Here is an 18,147-nt window from a genome sequence, read left to right as displayed (position 1 = left end):
TAATACACTTCTGAAGCCAGATTTAAAATTAGGTAGTCAGTGTAGTTAGGTAAATCGGGTCTAACATCAGTGAAATTTAAAATGGAGGCCGTGTTGAGAATGAATTCCCAGAAAAGTTGAGCAACTCTCCTGGAATGTTAATGAAGTCCAGGAAAAAGCCCAAGGCCAAAGTCCATCCCAAAGAAATGTTAATGAACAGCAAACTTGAAGATGCTGACTCGGAAGTGCCCAGATTACTTCTTTGGCCCACCTGTGTCCCAACCCTTGGGCCTTCCCACCTACATTCCATCACCGAAAACTATAAAATGGAGAGACAACCGCACTTCCACGGATTCCATCTCTTGGGTCCCCTTCTTCCTCCGGGAGAAGTCTTTTCTGCTGTCCTTTAATAAACTTCTAATTTTCCACTCTGACCTTGCCTCGGCGTGCTTCTCTGGTGTTATTCTTCAACACTGGGGAAGCAAGGACTTGTCACCAGTCAAAAGCGGTAACACTTCCAAACCTTGGAAAGGAGACACACATATATGTCCTGGGTTCTTATCTAGACTCACTTCCTGCTAACTCCCTCCCTCCAACGTATCTGTGTGTACAATTTAAATTGGTGCTTCTACAAAATCACACATTTTAAAAAACATGTTCCAGTTCTCCCAGGCCTCTCTCAAACGGGTTTGAATAAACAGTGCACTGGAGGAAGACTTGGAGATCTTACTGCAAATACCACATTCCTGAGTTGTGCCCTCCTTGGATTCCAACTCAAAGGCTTTAGGTCTCTATTTTGCCAAAGCCCCCAAGGTGATTTTCATGTCCCTCCTAGGCATGAGTCATCAGTCAAAACTGAATTCTAAACTCTCAGAGCTAAGAATATTATAAGATGGAAAAATCTGAATTGTCAAATAGTAGGGATGGGTATTCTTATCCTCACGTTTCATAGACGGGGAATCTGCAGCCCAGACACAAAAAGATCCTAGGATCACATCACTAGTGACGGGCAGCCAGGATCTGATACAGGTTTTAGGGCCAAATGCATGTTCACACCATGCTGCCTCCAGAGCTGGGTCACTCATAATCCCACTGAGAAGGCAGAAAGTTATTGTGATAGGTTGAGTGACAGATACTGTCAGGGAAAAGTCCCTTGCCCTTTTACCCAGCTCTTGGGCCTGAAAGAGGTAAGGATCGGTCAGTGCCTCTCCAATCCTAGTACAATCAGAATCCCTAGGAGGATGGCTGAGCTTCCACCCCATCAGTTATGCTTGGTTAGGTCTGAGCAAGAAATACAGTCTTAAGCGCAAAGTGCAAGCTGCCCCAAATATTCATTCACTCCATAATTCTTTTTCCCACTTGCCCTGGACGCCTGGCCTCAGATCCTGTGCCGCCCAACCCACTATCTGAGCGCTGGTCTTGGGGCCCCGGCAGGAGAGGGTTAAAGCTCTGAGAACTTGGGGCACTTTTCTCATGAGATTGGAATGTGTAGGGGGTGAGCTGAGCGGGGATGCTGGTGGTCCAGGGCTCAGCACGGCCATTGTTGCAGAACAATTGACCCCCGGGAACAGAACAGCAGACACTAATTAGGGGACACTTGTGTTGTCCTGTAATTATGAGACCTTTGTGACCATTATCATAAGAAACGAAGCTCACTGGCTTGTTTTGGTCCTAACTTTCCCCACACTGCTTGGCTCAGGCGCCTGAAAAAGGAAAACCATTAACTCAGGGCATCCGAAGAAGAGACTCTGCCTGGAGATTCTCCCAATTTGGCCACATTGGTATCAGCTGGATATTTTTAAAACGTGCAGATTCTTGGGCTCCACTTTCAGAAACTTTGATTCGGTGTTTTATGAGTGGAAATGAAGACGTATTTAGCCACTGTATTTCAGAGACGTACAAATTCAGGCCTCTAGAAGCTGGTGGAAGTCCCAGCAAGCATGCTGACATTTCCTAAGGACCTTGGCTCCCAGGGAGCCTGGCTCAGACACAGGCTCTCCATGCCCTGCGGTCGTTGCCTGAGCCCTGCGAGTCAATCAACACGTCCTTGAACACGGCCTGAGCCCCGAACCAGCTGGGCAGGGGACCAAAGGAGGATGATTACTTCCCTGTGCCACAGATCCTCGGACCTGGCAGGGGTGGTAAGAACCACACACAGAAAGTGAACTACAAATCTGGTATGAGGTGGGAAAGAATAAGAGAGAAAAATAATCTTACCTGGGGTCCCCTGAACTCCCACCCCTGAGATAATCTGGTGACTTCACGTGAGGGTCAGAAACCTACCTGAATCCATCTCTGGCAAAAAGGGAAAACAATGGGTGGGCTTGCTTCCTGTGGGCAGGGCTGCAACTGGCTGCAGAAATCATCGAAGTCAAAGGGCTCCATGTCCAGGCTTCCTTCTTACACACCGTCTTTCCGTGTCACATGGACACCACCAACGCTCTGCCACACCTCTTCCAGGCTCTTCCATCTGAAAGAGGCTACCCTTCTTCCTTTAACCCCTCGTTGAAAGTTCCCACCTGAGTCCCCACCTGTGTGTCCAGAAAAGAAAACCTCAATGATTGACAGCCTGCGGAATGAAAGGTGGGAAACAGGAAAGGAATCCTCTTCCCCCCAGGAAGGGAATGCTGGGCCAAGCAAAATGAGCTCCCTAAAGCTCATCACATGCTCTGTCCAAATCTCATGGCTTTTACGGGGCTGGAGCTGTCTGGGAAACTGAGGCAGCCCGAAGACCCCCCTCCTTCAGCCTCCGATTCTTGTGATCCCATCAGGAAGATTTCCAACACGTCACTCAGAGTAACAGGCTTGAGTTTATTGAAGGGATAGGAAAAGCGAAAGGGGATGTCCTCAAGGGAGAGAGTGGGTCTCTCAGAGAGGAGAAGGACAAGGGTCCTCTCCTACACTCCAGTTTTATTGGGAGTCCCAGAGAAGTTTCCAGAGAGTCCCACCCAGGTCCATGTCTTAACTTTTGACCGACAGCAGGATGACATCAGATTTTCAAGTCCCCACTGCCATGAAAATTCTAGGTCACCTTGGCCCATGCTGAAGAGTTCTAATTGGATTCTTAACCATAAATTCTTACAGATTTTATGGTTAGGAGGAACTATCCTCATCTCCCTGAGTTTCAGGATCTTGTCTGTGAAAAGGATCACAAAAGTCTCCCCCTGAAGGACATCTTGGGTGCCTTTTATCGACATTATTTGGGGCCAGCATTTCTCCTGCAGATAACAGTTTGCTGAGGAATGTGACATACCCTCTCCACTTAAGCCAGGCAGGGCTGTAGGTCAATTGTAGGTTTTCTGGAAAAGGAAGCACGTGGGGGTCAGCACAGTGGGCCCATTTTATAGAATGAGTCCCTTTGCCTCATGTTCCCACCACTTGCCTCTGTCTACTGTACACCTTCAAGTGATTGAAGCAGGGGAAAAAAAAGAAGAAAGAAGAAAGAAAAAAAGAAAATGCAAAGGAAAATCATTTTGTGAAGCAAGAAAATCACATGAAATGTGAGACAGATGGGCTCATTCCTCATTTTGACACATAAGGAAACCAAGACTCGGGAAGTTGAAGTGACTTTCCCAAAGTCACCAGCTAGTCAGTGGCAGAGCTGGACTTCCTGGCCAGGTGTCCCAGCATCCCCAGACCATGCCATCAGCTGTGCCCTGCTGAATGGCATGTTGGATATATGAAGAGGTAGTCCAGGTTTACTGGAGGGTCCAATTAAGTGGACGCTAATACCACCTCTGACACTAATCAGAGAAGGGACAGAAGACTGCTCAGAAGACTGGACAGGCAAATTGGGATTGTACTCTAGAAAGACCTAAATGTTAGACTAAGACATAGGCTCTTGTTCAGAATGCAATGGGAAATCAATAAAGGTCTTGAAGCAGAGGTATAATATCAGATTTTCATATGGTCTTTAATGAGCTGGGCGGTGCCGTTGGAGTGGAGAGGGACAAGGTTCTCAGGTCACATGCTGCTCACAGACCTTGGCTTCTCAGCTTCTCCATCTCAGCAGCTATCTGTCCGTCACGTTCCCTGGACGTCCTCAGTCCCCAGACTGGCCAGTTCTGAGCTCAATGGCTTTATACCTACTCTCTCTCTAACCTCTCAACTGGGAGGAACTAGGGCTGCTGATGCTTGTTGTGGGATCTGTTAAGGTTTGGATATGAAGTGTCCCCCAGGACTCGTAGACATGGTCACCAATGCAACCGTGTTCAGAAGTGGGATTGGGGGGAATGATTGGCTCATGAGGCTCTGACCCCATCACTGGGTTAATCCACTGATAGCTGAGTGGGCTGCTGGGGGGGGGGGGATGGGAACTGCAGGCAGGCGGGCGTGGTTGGAGGAAGCAGGTCACTGGAGTGTGCCCTTAGGGACTCTATCCTTTCCTCCCCCCACCCCAGGCTTCCTGGATGCCAAGGGCTAAGCACCTTGGCTCTGCCACACCGTCCCCTTCACGGTGATGTTCTGCCTCACTTCCAGCCCAAAGCAATGCAGCCAACTGACTGAAACCTCTGAAACTCTGAGCCCGAATACTCTTTCCTCTTCTAAGTTTTCCTCAAGTATTTGTTATAGCGACAGAAAGCTGTTAAGAGGAGATCCTAACTAGTGTGTGGAGGGTAAAGATTAGAGATCCCAAAGGGCATTAAAAAGGGGCAGGTGGGGTGGAGGGCTGGCCTCTCTCTGTATCTCTAAGTCTATCCCCCTCTTTATCCACATCCATGTCAATATCAATATCAATATCCAGTGGGGGGCCTGGGGAGAGCGCTCACCTAGCACGTGCAAGGCCCTGGGTTCGATCCTCAGCATCACATAGAAATAAATAAAGAAAATAAAGGTATTGTGTCCAACTACAACTAAAAAATAAATATTAAAAAAAAAATATCCAATGGGTCTGTTTCTCTGGAGAACCCTAATAAAGGGACCAAGAGCCCCCCTTCAGGACCTTTCCAGATCTTGCACACAAATGGAATCATACAACATGTGATTTGTGTCTGGATTCTCTCATTTAGTATAATGTTTTCAAGTTTCTTCCATGTTGTAGTATGCGTCATTGTTTATTCATCCATCAGCTAATAGATACTTGGGTATCATTTTTGACGACTATAAATGTTGCTATAAACATTCATGTACAAGGTTTTGTGTGGAGCGGGGGCGGGGATGGAGACAGGGAAAGGTACGTGGACAGGTATGTGCCTAGGAGTGGAATTGCTGAATCCTATGGCAACTATGTTAAGAACTGTCAGACTGTTTTTCAAAGCAGCTACACCACTTTAAAATCCTACCAGAAGTGTATAATTGTCCCGGTTTTCCCAAATCCTCACCAACTCTTATTATTGTCTATTAATTTTATTATAATCATCCTAGTAAATCTGAAATACCACCTCATTATTGTTTTGATTTGCATTTCCCCAATGGCTAATGATGTTGAGGGTCTCTTTAGGTTCTCATTGCCATTCATAGATCTCCTTTAGAGAAAGGTCTAATCAAATCTTTTGAAAAAATATTTAAAATTGGGTGATTTGCCTTATAACTGTTGAACTATAGATGATCTTTATATACTCTAAATATAAGTTCCTCTTCAGATGTAGGATTTGCAAGCTTTCCTCTCATTTTATGCCTTGTCTTTCAATTTCTTGATGATGACTATTGAAGCAGAGACATTTTTTGTTTAGACTCTATAATCCCATGTAATTACTAAAAGGGTAGAATTTATATCTGCCATTCCTCTGTTTTTCATATGTATCATATATTAAAAAAAAATTGTGATGCTACAAATTGAATCCAGAGATGCTCTACCACTGAGCTTTACCCCCAGCGGAGGTTGGCTTTGAACTTGCAATCCTCCTGCCTCAGTGTCCCAGATTGCTGGGATTAGAGGTGTGGGCTACCACACACAGCTTCATAATCTCCTGTTCCTAATTTTTTACTTCTTTTGTGATAAACATATATTTTCTAATATTTCCTTGTTATTTGATTATATATGTATTAGTTAGTTTCTTTGTGGTTGCCCTGAGGATTATAGTTAGCTTTTAGTTTACAGTCTTCTTGGAATGGATTAATTCCATTTCCACTTCAATTGTATGCAAAAGCTTTTCTCCTACATTCACCCCCATCTCTGTACTATTTTTTGTCATACAATTATATCTTTAAACACTGTATGACCATCAACATAGATTTATAATTTTTGCTTCATGCTGTTTGTTGTATTTTGAAACAAGTTAGAGGAAAAAAGAGTTATAAGGAAAAATTAATGTATCTTGCCCTTCCTACTAACTATGTGGTTACATATATTGGTATTTTGTATTTCCTTATGTGAATTTGAGTTTCCGTCTAGTGTCCTATCACTTCAGCCTGAAGAAACTGAACGTCTTTTAGTGCTTCTTGGTGTCAAGCAAACCTTCTAGGAACAAATTGTCTCAGGTTTTGTTTGTCTGGAAATGTCTTCATGTCTCCTTCATTTTAAGGACAGTTTTGCTGGGTATAGAATTCTTGGCTGACAGTCTGTTTCAGGGCTCTGAATGGGCCCTCCCACTGCCTTCTGCTCTTCCTGATTTCTGGTGAAAAGTCAGTTGTTCAGCCCCTTGCAGATCCCTGTCAGGGACTAGAAGGAAATTCTCCTTCAAAAAATAGCCTGACAGCCCCCTGGGAGACATCCTGCCTGGGAGGCATCCTGCAGCCACCTATCTCCCTGGAACATCCTCAGGTTATCAGGATCATCAGACATCTTTATCAGGATCATCAGACATCTTGCAGCTGGCAGTTTTACCACCCACATCCAGCAATTGCTGATTAGAGAGCTTCCCCATCCCCAGCATATAAATACCCCTGTGTGAACAATAAAAGTTTGCAGCTTGATCAGACCCCTGTCTTGTTGTCACCTTTCGTGTCTCTTGTCCCTTCATTCCTCCCCATCTAGGTTCGCTGCCCACGTTGATGTGTCCTGCCTGATGGGACATTTCGGGACAGATCCCTTTTATATGATGAGTCATTTCTCTCTTTCTGACTTTGCCTTTCAACAGTGTGGCTAGGATGTGTCTGGGTGTGAATCTTTTCAAGTTTATCCTGCTTGCAATATGTTGAGCTTCTTGGATGTGTAGATGAATGCTTTGCATCAAGTTTGGGAAGTTTGGGCCACCATTTTACTCTATATTCTCTCCTTCCTTCTCCCTCCAACCAACTGCTAGGACTCCCGTTATACATATCTTCATATTCTTGATAATGACTCTTAGGTCTCTGTTCATTTTTCTTCATTTATGTTATTTCTGTTCCCCAGTCTGTCTCCTTTGGTCTATCATCAATATTACTGATTCTTCCTTCTTCTGCTTGTTGGAATTTTCTGGTGAGCTTCTCTGAGTGAATATCTTGTTTCAGGAATTAATTATTCCTTCAACTCCAGAATTTCCTGTGGTTCTGTTTTATAAATTCTCCTTATTGATATTCTGTATTTGTGAGGCAGTATTTTCATATTTTTAGTTCCTTAGATATGACTCCCTTGGTTTTCTGAGTATATATTAAAGACTTTGTCTAATAAGTCCAACATCTGGGCTTTTTCAGAGAAGTTTCTACTGATTGCCTTTTTTTTTCTATTTATTGGGCCATATTTTCCAGTCTCTTTTTATGCCTTGTATTTTTGTCATTGTCGTTAAAAAAGTGGACCTTTAAAATATTGATGTGGCAATTCTGGAAATCAGATTTTTTTTTCTTGCCCCTTCAGAGCTTGTTGCTATTGATGTTTGTTTAGGGTCTTTTCTAAACAATACCACAGAACCAGTAATTTTTAAAGTTCAGAGATTTATTCCTTGCAGTTCTGGAGTCTGAGAAATCCAAGAGCATGGTACTGGCAGCTGGCAAGGTCTTCACGTTTGACATACATGGCAGAAGGTCAAGTGAGCATAAGCAAGACAGGGACATATAGCTCAGGCCTCTATTCCTCTCCTTATAAACCACTAATCCTCCTAGAGTCCTCACCCTCAGACCTTATCTAATCCTAGTTACCTCCCAAAGGCTCCAGCTTCGTATATCAACATATAAATTTGTGGATTAAGTTTCCAACACATGAATTTGGAGGACACATTCCTACTCTGCCATTCTGTGAAATCTAGAGTCTTTGTTACACGTCATCGCCGAAGTTTCTGTTTGGTTAGCGCAGCCACTAATGATGGGACAGGGTTCCTTAAATGCCCTGGACCAATAATTCTCTGATCCTTTGCCTTGGGGCTCCATGTGGACACAAGTTCAACACTGTCACATCAAAAATAAATAAATAAATAAAAATCTTCTGGGGGAAAAAACGTTTACTAAAAGTTAAATCAAGGCTCAAATTAAAAAAAAAATGAATGTGGAACCTCTGAAGTATAAAGTGAGAAATGATAATGCAGTATCACGAGATGAACAGAAGCCCAGTTGAGATTTGTTTTTACTGTGAGAAATTCATGAGGTTAGACATGAAGAATGAAACAGCCAGAAGTAACAAGGTACTGAAGTGAGAAAAGAGCCCATCAAATCATCAGTGTTGAGGTGTCAGGAACACAGTCTCCTGTGTGGAGACCCAAACACGCCATCCCCCATATGGAGAACGGGGGTTTCCAGGGAAGGTGTGCAACAACTGTGTATGCAACCCAGGCTCGGCTCGGGGTTCTGAGCATCAAGTGCAAACCAAGCCCGCTTTCTGCCTTGGAGCCACCCACGCTCTGGTGGGCATGCAGACAGCGGACAGATAAGGACCATGTAAGTAATGAACATATACATTGCACCAAGACGCTGTCTTGGATGGCAAGTGCTGTGGGGAAGAACCCGGAGCAAGGGCCACAGAGAACCTGGCGTGTGTGTTGGGGACTTGGAGCTCAGAAGAAGATACCTAAATCAAGTGATGGAGAATCCTGGGGGTATCTGCGGGGAGAATGTTCCAGAAAGAGGGACTAATGTTTTCCAAAGAAAGTAAGCTTGGCATTTTCAAGAGAGGAGAAAGCCCAAGTGGCCAGTGTGAGTTGAGGAGGAGGGACAGTGTGGTAGGAGTGAAATCAGAGAGGCACGGGCCAGATTGACCGGCCTCAAAGGTCATCGCTATTCTAAGTGCACTCTGTGGGCCAGCGGCACCGGTTCCTGCAAAAGTCACAGGCCCTACCGCGAACATTCGGAAGCAGCATTCAACAAATCTCCTGGTGGTCACATTGGCCATCAGAAGACTGAGAGGCCCTGCTGTGGGCCACATGAGGACTTTGGATTTTATTCTACATGCAAAGAGAATCCACTGGACAGATTTGAGCTGAGGATTTAGGTCTTAAAAGGATCCCTCTGGCTGTTGTGTAAAGAACAGGCTGTGTGGAGTCCAGAGGGAACACAGGGAGATAAGCTGTACATGCAGCTTTTACCAACAGAGAGAGACAGAGAGGGAGAGGGAGAGGGAGATGGGGAGAGGGAGAGGGGGAGGGGGAGGGGGAGGGGGGGGAGATTCCTAGCTGGACCAGCCGAGAGTGGCAGAGGATCAAATGAATGGCAAATTTTGAAAGAAGAGTTAATGGAACATGGGATGAATCAGGGGTGGGAATTGATGAGGGAAAGAGAAGACTCTAGAATCTGGAATGGCTCTCAGGGGTCTTGGCCTGAGCAGCAAGGTGAACAGCTGAGCAGGTAGCTGAGGTAGGGTCAAGTGAGGCAGGAAGAGGCTGGGGGTGTCAATCAACTCTTCTGTATTCCACGTCAGTTGGTCCACCTGAGGTGTTGAGATGCCAGACACACGTATAAACTGAAGATCCACGCAGATGTCAAGACCAGAGGAAGAAAACCAAGAGGCAGCAGCAGGTGAGTGATGTTTACAGAGCCCACCAGCTGCTAGGTGGAAGTGCTGGACCCAGAAATGAGAAGATCATGATGAGCTGGGCTTGGCGGTGCAGGCCTGTAATCCCAGCCACTGGGGAGGCTGGGGCAGGAGGACTGGAAGTTCACAGATAGCCTCAGCAACTTAGCAAGACCCTGTCTCAAAAAATACAAAGGACTGGGGATGTAGCTCAGTGGTAAAGCGCCCCTGGGTTCAGTCCCCAGTACCAAAAACAAAAAAGAAAAATCATGACAAAAAGGGACAGACAATGAGCAATAAAACCAGCTTTTGTGGAATTTACCCCAGATTGAATATATTTCTAAAATCTTAATTTTGGGGGGAAAAAAAACTGCCCTGAATTTGAGTCCTTAATAAAAATCTCTCCCGCTATGAGAATGCACCCTGGATTTCTTTATTTTGGGCAAAACTCTTGTTTGGAGAAGAAACCTCAGGCTGAAGTGACCTCAATCAATGCTGGTTTGTGATGATTAGAGATGTCACCTGACAGGGCCAGTAAACAAAGAAGGCAAAGAAATTTGACACAGATTTGGTAATTATTGCTGAAGGTATCGCCCCACCGTGGCAAGTGTCAGATGTCTTTGTAAACAAGCCTTTTAAAGCTCCCTTTAAGATCGATACAGGAAATGGTTGTCTGAAAATCATGTACACGCTCCGCCAGGACAAATCCAACACCCAAACCCTGTCCTGACAGCATGGGTCCCGTGGCTTGGAATCAAAATGTCTGTGATGGCAAAAGTATAGATTCAAACACAAAATGTATCTTGGCGCCGCAAATGGAAAGGAAGACACTGATGTCCAAGATGCAAATTGGGGGTGAATGAAATCATGCGTTGAAATAGGAGTGGGAAAACAGCCGTAAGTTAGGTTTTTATGATATGTTATTTATTACACAATTGTATGTGTAATGAGCTTATTCCAATAAAATTTATAAGCAAACATCTATTTCAACGATGTCCTAAAGTTTGTTTTATGTTTAAATTGGTCAAAATTTTGGAATGCGTTCTCAGTTAGAGAACAGATGGAGGTGCCTATGTCCTGGGTGGCTCATTTAGACCCTGGTACTGCTGGGGGTCACTTCAAAGGAGGAGGAACGTGTGTGTGCATGCCTGTGTGTACATGTGTGCACACAGTTGTCCTGAGGCTGAGGAAGAATCCCAGCTGGGAGAGATCATTCTGGCACTATTTTCCGCAGTTTCAGAACAACCTCTTCCAGCCTATTGTGGGGGGGAGGGATCTGTGGTTCCAAACTTTTCCCTTAGCTTAGTGTCTCTGATGTGGTTGGTGCACCCCAAAAATAGAAAATTGCGAATCAGAAAGGGTGGAACAAGGCACTTTCTCAGCTCTGTTTTGCACAGCGGGCTCAATGAATCTGACGGGGAAAGTGCCCTTTGGAAGCCCCATTAAAGCAACAGCAAAGAAATGAACAATACCGAAGGCACAATCACAGACCAACAGGAGAAAGAAGTCACAACAAAAATTTGGAAGCTGGTAAGCACACAGTGACAGCTGAGAACAAAGGAAGCTGATTTCTAACCCCGAAGAGGATAAATCCAAGAACCCACTGAATTCACACTGAAGATTCCCCAAATAACTCTCCAATTATTATCCAGTGTTTCTGGAAACCTCCGTGGGGATTCCACTAAACACTCAAGGATTAGTTGGAAGTCTGTTTAGGCAACCCTGCCTCATCCCTTTCTCCCCAGGTCTTCACACCCAGGCAGCAGACAGAACAAGGGACAGCAGGCAGAAAGGAGGAACACAGGAGAACCAAGTAAAGAGGCGCATCCTGGATCCTGAACTCCCTAAGCCCCTCCCCTGCTCAGCCCACACCCCCAGTGCCAGACCTTCTTCCTCTAGGCTGGAGACTGAAAAGTCTTCTCTGAAGAATGTTCCAGCACAACAGGAAAGACCCCAAAGTACTGACATGGGGTCGCCCAAGGAAAAAGTCAGTCACAGTCCCCCCTGGAGCCTGTGGATTAGCTCCGCACTGTTCAGGGCTTCCACACCCTTTTTAAAGTTGTGCCTTCTCACAGGTTTGTGGATGAGTAACCGCAGACACGCATTGGAGGAAAACCTCACATGAAAATCAGAAAAGAAAATAGTAGGCAGAACCCATCTCCCCACCGCCCCCCCAACATCCAGGTCTTAATCCCAAGTACCATGGCACTTTTGCAGGCTTACAGTTGGAAAATCAATTGAAGTCGCTAATGAGCTGATTTTGAAGTGAGATTACCCAGGATTATCCGGGTGATCTTCAGCTAATGTGTACATACTTAGATAACAAGAACTTTCCTTTGCCACAGATTCAGACTGGGGGAGAGGTGGTGATTGTAGCAGAGTCAGAGATGTGAGGTTATGGCTTTGAAGGTGTAGGGAAAGGGCCCTGAGGCAGGGACTGCAGATGGTCTCTACAGCCTGGAAAAGCAAGGGAGCGAATTCTCCTGAGAGAGACTCCAGAAGGAGAGGGTCCCTCCAAAACCACGACCACAGCTCTGGGTACCACATCCAACTTCCAACCTCCAGAACTGGAAGCTAACACATTTGTGTTACATTTGTATTTTACAGCAGTAATGAGAACCAGACTCGGGTGTTAAGGCTCCAGGACTCCGGGAGAGGAAAATCTCTTTTAAAAAAAGTATTAGTTTCCTCAAAGGGATGAAGTATTATTGCAAACACGAAATAGGAACAGGAATCTATTTCAGGAAAAGCAATATTCTGCGACCAAAAACGTGCTCTTAAAGTTAAAAATATGGTAGGAGAAATGCTTAAAAGTCAGCAACAGGCTTGGAAGATAGAGATGAGGAAGGCTCCCAGAAATCAGCAAAAGACAAAGAGCTGCAAAACAGGTGTGAAAAGAAAACTAGAGAAACTACCCAAAAGCAGCCGCCCAAAAGGAGCTTCCACTTACCAACGGCTTTCTGTGCATCTGCCTATTGTTGCTTCCCACATTTTTAGCATATTTTAGGTGCATATATGTTTGTGTTGACTATATTTTCTTGCTGTATTCTTCCTTTCATTCCTATACAACTTTTTGCTGCATTCATTATGCTATTTTTACATTAACTGGTATTTTGTTGAATGTCAAAATTGCCAGCCTAAGGATCTCTGTTCCCCGCTGTCTTTTAGATACTGAGGATTGAATCCAGGGCCTCTTGCACACTGGGCAAGGGCTTCAGCACTGAGCTACACCCCCATCCCCTTTTATTTTCTATCTTGAGGCAGGGTCTCACTAATTTGCCCAGGTTGGCCTCAAACTTGCAATCCTCCTGTCTCAGCCTCCTTAGTAGCTGGGATCACGGGCACCATTACACTGATGTTTGTATGGAATCTAGTCTTTGGTTTTTCCAATGTTCTTTGCTTTTCTGTATTGTTTATGTCTCATTTAAACAAATCATACTGACTCTTTTACAACTTGAATGGGTAGTGTCTTAATGATTGAGTCTATCTCGTTTGCTTTGATTGCGATTCTTGTTCTATTGGAATGCATCTCACAATATACACTTGTTGGAACTTCTTGCTGTTTTATTTTTCCTCTCTCCTTTCCCTCTTTCCTTTGGATAGAGAGAATTTTCTTTTGCTGGTTCAAAAGTTACATATTTGTTCTTGTGTTGGTTGCCACTAGTTTAAGAACCAGATGCAAGTTTACTGACCCTGATTTATTTCTTGGACTTGACAATTTTTATATCTAGTACGCCTTGTTCTCCATATTACTTGTAGCATCTTCTTGACATTAATGATTCTTCTTTCATGGCCATCTGCTTCATCTCCAAAAATATTTAGAATTTGCCTTTGATTTTCTTGTTTTACTTTAACGTAGGTGTGGGGTTTTCCTTATTTCTTGTCTGGTGTTCTGTAAGCCTTTACAAGTCAGACTCTTTTTTAAGAAATTTGAGTCTTCTGGGGCTGGGGTAGTGGCTCAGCGGTAGAGCGCTCGCCTAGCACGTGTGAGGCCCTGGGTTCGATCCTCAGCACCACATAAAAATCAACAAATAAAATAAATGTATAAAAAATTATGAATCCTTTAAAAAAAAAAGAAAATTGAGTCTTCACTGTTTCTTCAAATTTTCTCCATTTTCCTCTTGTCCTGGGGTCTTATTTTCTGAATACTGGTACTTCTATGTCTATCCTCCATATTTCAGAGTATTTTAAAAACAGACATTTTTCTCCCTCTCCGTCATTTCCTGCTGCCTCTTGGCAGAATCCCTCAGCCTGGTCCTCCCTTTCATTCATTTGTTCTTCAGCTCGTCCGCTCCTTGTGTTCTTCACCTCAACTATTATGCTTTTACACTTAATATTTCCACTTAATTCTTATCAATGCTTAAAAATCCTTCCTTATTTCCTTATTTTCATAATGTTTCTTTTAAATTATGGCTCCACTTCTTCATATCTCTCCTCAGGTTGGATATGTCAGGCGTCTTGTCCTTCTTTGCAGGTGAGGTACTTAGTTTAGCCTGTGAGTTCATGTTCCCATATAGATATCAGCTGCTTTGTCTGGGGACGTGCCTGTGAAATTCCAAGGGCCAGGTTCCCATCTGTGTAACCTGCGGTCGGCATCAGTTAAGTAGAGGGAGGAGCTTCTGGGCTGAGAAGCTCACACTCCACAGAACAAGGTCCCCCCCCCCACTCCTCTCATCTGCGCGGTGACCAACCTGTCATTGGTATTTCTGGTTCATCAATTCTTCGCCCAGCAGAGAGTCCCCAGCTCTCTTGTGTGTACTCTACCAACACTGGAGACCTGGGCTCTTACTTCTAATTTCTATGTTGAAGTGGAAATCAAAGATGGAATCAAGTCATTTCAGGAGGAGCAGTTAGAGCAGAACTTTTAACCTCCCACCGACACAGTGGGGTTTAATCCTGATTCTGCATTAAAATTACACACGCAGCATTTTTAGAATGCCGCTCCATCGCAGACCAAGAGAATCACAATACATGGGTTGAGGCCGGGAGGTGAGTATTAAGTTTCTCCACATTGTGTTTTTGGGGGAAAAAAGAAGAAAGAAGAAAAAAAAAACATGCAAAACAGACCAAAAAATAGTACAATAAACACTTCTATAGTTGTCACTCTTACACACCATAAGTTGCTTGTTTTCTTTGTATAGTTGTCTGTCTGTCTGTCTGTCTCTCTATCTCTCTCTGTTTAGGGGTGTTTGTTTTGCTGAAGCATTTGAAAGTAAGTTGCAAACATCTAGTACTTGAACATGAATGTCCTGGGAGCAAGGATCTTCTCCTACACATTATTGTTATCTGGTGTGAATATTTTTAAAAGCTTCCAGAGATTTTAACATGCAGCAGGACTGAGAGTCACTGCTGTAACCTGCCTTCCCACCATGGCCTTTGGTCACCCCATTCCTTACCCTCCAGCATGCATGAGTATGCACATGCGTGTGCACACACACACACACACACATACACACACACACACCCTCCGCCTCAAAGCTGCCTTCAGACTCCCCAGGGATTTCTAAGAGTTCTTGATTCTTCATATTCATGTTTCCTCCCATTTCTGGGTTTTTTCCAGAGAAGAAGTTGGGATGAGAGCCATCAATTATGAGGTCACCTTGACAGGAACTTGAAGCCCCCAAGCTCTGAGTGTTTATATTATAATGCTGATATACTTGGTCAAGTCTAGCTCTTGATAAGGCAGTGGAGAAATCAGCATTTTAGGCAAAACATAAGAGGGCAGAAAAAGTGAAGGCAATCCTAAAGCAAAATAAAGTCTGATCTTGGCTTTGTTCATAAGTGATCTTAAAAGTATTAGAAATATTTCTTTAGTGAAAACGAAATACACAAAGACTAACTAACCTCTGTTGTCCACACCCATTTCTGCCCAAAATGCTATTTTAAATCATGAGATCCAGTCTTCAAGTTACCTTCTAAAAAAATTCATGAAAGAGTGCATCTTTCCCGACACCCTTACAATAGGAGATGTTATAAATAGAAATCTTTTCCAGTCTGATATGCAAGAAATAATGTCTCATTGTGACTTAATTTCCATTCCACTGGCCATCAGCAAGGTCAAGTATTATTTAACATGGGAATTTAGTCACTTATACATTTTTATCTGTTCAAAGTGTTTTAAAATAGAAAGGTGATAGTCTCTCTTACCTTCCAGCCCTACCCTGAAGTAACCAATATTTTCTTTTTTTTTTTTTTTTTTTTTTTTTTTTAGAGTGAGAGAGAATTTTAATATTTATTTTTTAGTTTTCAGCAGACACAACGTCTTTGTTCGCATGTGGTGCTGAGGATCGAACCTGGGCCGCCTGCATGCCAGGAGAGCACGCTACCACTTGAGCCACATCCCCAGCCCACCAATATTTTCTGATGGTTTTGTAGCCTTCCAAATCTTTCTCTAAGACACACACACACACACACACACACACTCTCCACTTGCCCCCGTCTGATGTCCTCACTCCTCCGTGCACTAAGGGCTCATCCTAAACTCTGAGAAGAAAGTCCAATCCCAACTAGACTCACTTTTCGAGGGATCCCCATCTTTCTAGTCTGCTGCTCTCTGCGAGTCTAGAGCCAGACACCAAGTTCTCTCAGGGGTTGTTGCAAAGCCATCTCAGGTACAGCAGCCTCCCTCCCCATCCCAGAGACAGCTCCTTCTCCCATGAGGTCCCCTCGTCCCTGTTCAGACACCCAGGACACGAACCTGCTGCGCAGCCTGGATTCTCCCACCTTATCCAGCATCACCGCCCACTGAGTACCCCGGCTAGTCCTGTCCTGGCTCTGCCCCCAAACAGCTCGATACATTTTAACACATCCCCTGGTCTCTCTGGGCTTCAGGAAGGAAAAAAAATAAAAAATAAAGGGACAGAAAGCTAAGAATAAGGAAACATTCACTGAGCTCCTTCTTTTTGCCTAAAAAATCAAAAATTTGATATCAAACAGATCGGATCAAATCCAACTTTGCTACTTCTCAGCTTTGTGCCCTTGGCAAAGTAACACATTCCCTTTCTGAGCCCATTTCCTCATCTCTAAATTGGGGGTGACAATTTGTGTTTTGGGGATGGGGGAGACGGTGGGCTGGCACATAGCAAGCACGTGATAGGTTGACCTGGATGCCTGTCATCCCTCCTGGCTCCCTCCTCCTCCCTCGCCTGGGCTGGGCGAGAGGCTGGCTGGGGAGCTGTATTTTTCCACCCAGGCAACCGCTCCCCTCTTAGGAGTGAGCACATCATTTGGGAACGGGTGGGGTGGGGGGATGGTGAGCCAGGGCTGTGCACTGCAAAGACATGGGTTCCTCCAGCTTTTGTCCCTGGCCTACAAATGTCACATTCATCTAAATAGCAGTTTCAGGGCAGACGTCTTTTCTGATTTGTTGGTGCTTCTGAAAAATTAAATGGAGAGAACACTGAGGTGCCAGGGAACACGATGAACTCTGCAGAGGCAGTCAGCCCTTCCCCACCCCCAGGCTCTGAAATCAAGACTCTGTACAGCCCAAGAAGAGGGATAGGTCTGCTCTCTCCCCAGAGCAAAGGGGGACTCTTTCGCCCTAAGGGTCTGGGCAGCCCAGATCCCCAAGCCTGACCCACCGTCTGTGGCAGCTGTCCCCTCCCTTCATCCAGAACCAGGTGGAGGAGATGCTAACACTGATGCTGACCAGCATCTCGCTGAGTTCTCTCTTTTAGAAGCAACTTTACTACCATTTACATCTGATAAATGGCACCCATTTCAAGTATCCAGTTGGTTGAAGGTGGCTGAAGTTCATATTCATGTATCACCACCATCAAGGTGGAGAACATTTCCATCCCCTCAATAATTTATATTTTAGGTCCAAAAATATTATAGCCACCTGGAAAAAAATCAGAGATTAATATTGCAAAACAATTCTGACAACTCTATTGCCAGGGTCCAGCAAATGTTACATTTTGACCACATTGGCTTCAGTTTGTCCTCATTTCTTACTCTCTTCCTCCCCGTAGAGGAATAAAATTATTTTAAAGAGACTAAACATACGGGCTATAACTGGAGCCATGCTCATCCCAATCCTTACAGGTGACCACTGTCACTGCCATGTTTGAGGGGTGACGGGCCTCACCCATGGTCTAAAACTTTTACTGCATTTTGGATGATCACAAATAACCCAGCGTGGCTGGGTAAGGCTCTTGATATTTGCATAAGATGATGCCTAGTCTATGCTTCTTTTTGCAACATAGCTTAACACAACATGAGCTTTTAAGATTCGTTTACCTCTTCCAAGTAGATCTAGTTCATTTGCTTAAGTAGAGTGTTCTAGTGTAAGAAAGTTTCAAATTTCCTTGTCCAATCCCCTGCTGATAGGCATTTAGGGGGCTTCCTGTTTTATTCCTAATAATAGCGCTACA

Source organism: Marmota monax, unplaced genomic scaffold (assembly GCF_021218885.2).
Source record: "Marmota monax isolate L192 unplaced genomic scaffold, Marmota_monax_Labrador192_F-V1.1 WCK01_AAM20220418_F8-fsc00014, whole genome shotgun sequence".
In the NCBI taxonomy this organism is placed as follows: Eukaryota; Metazoa; Chordata; class Mammalia; order Rodentia; family Sciuridae; genus Marmota; species Marmota monax.
This window is presented reverse-complemented; position numbering follows the sequence as displayed.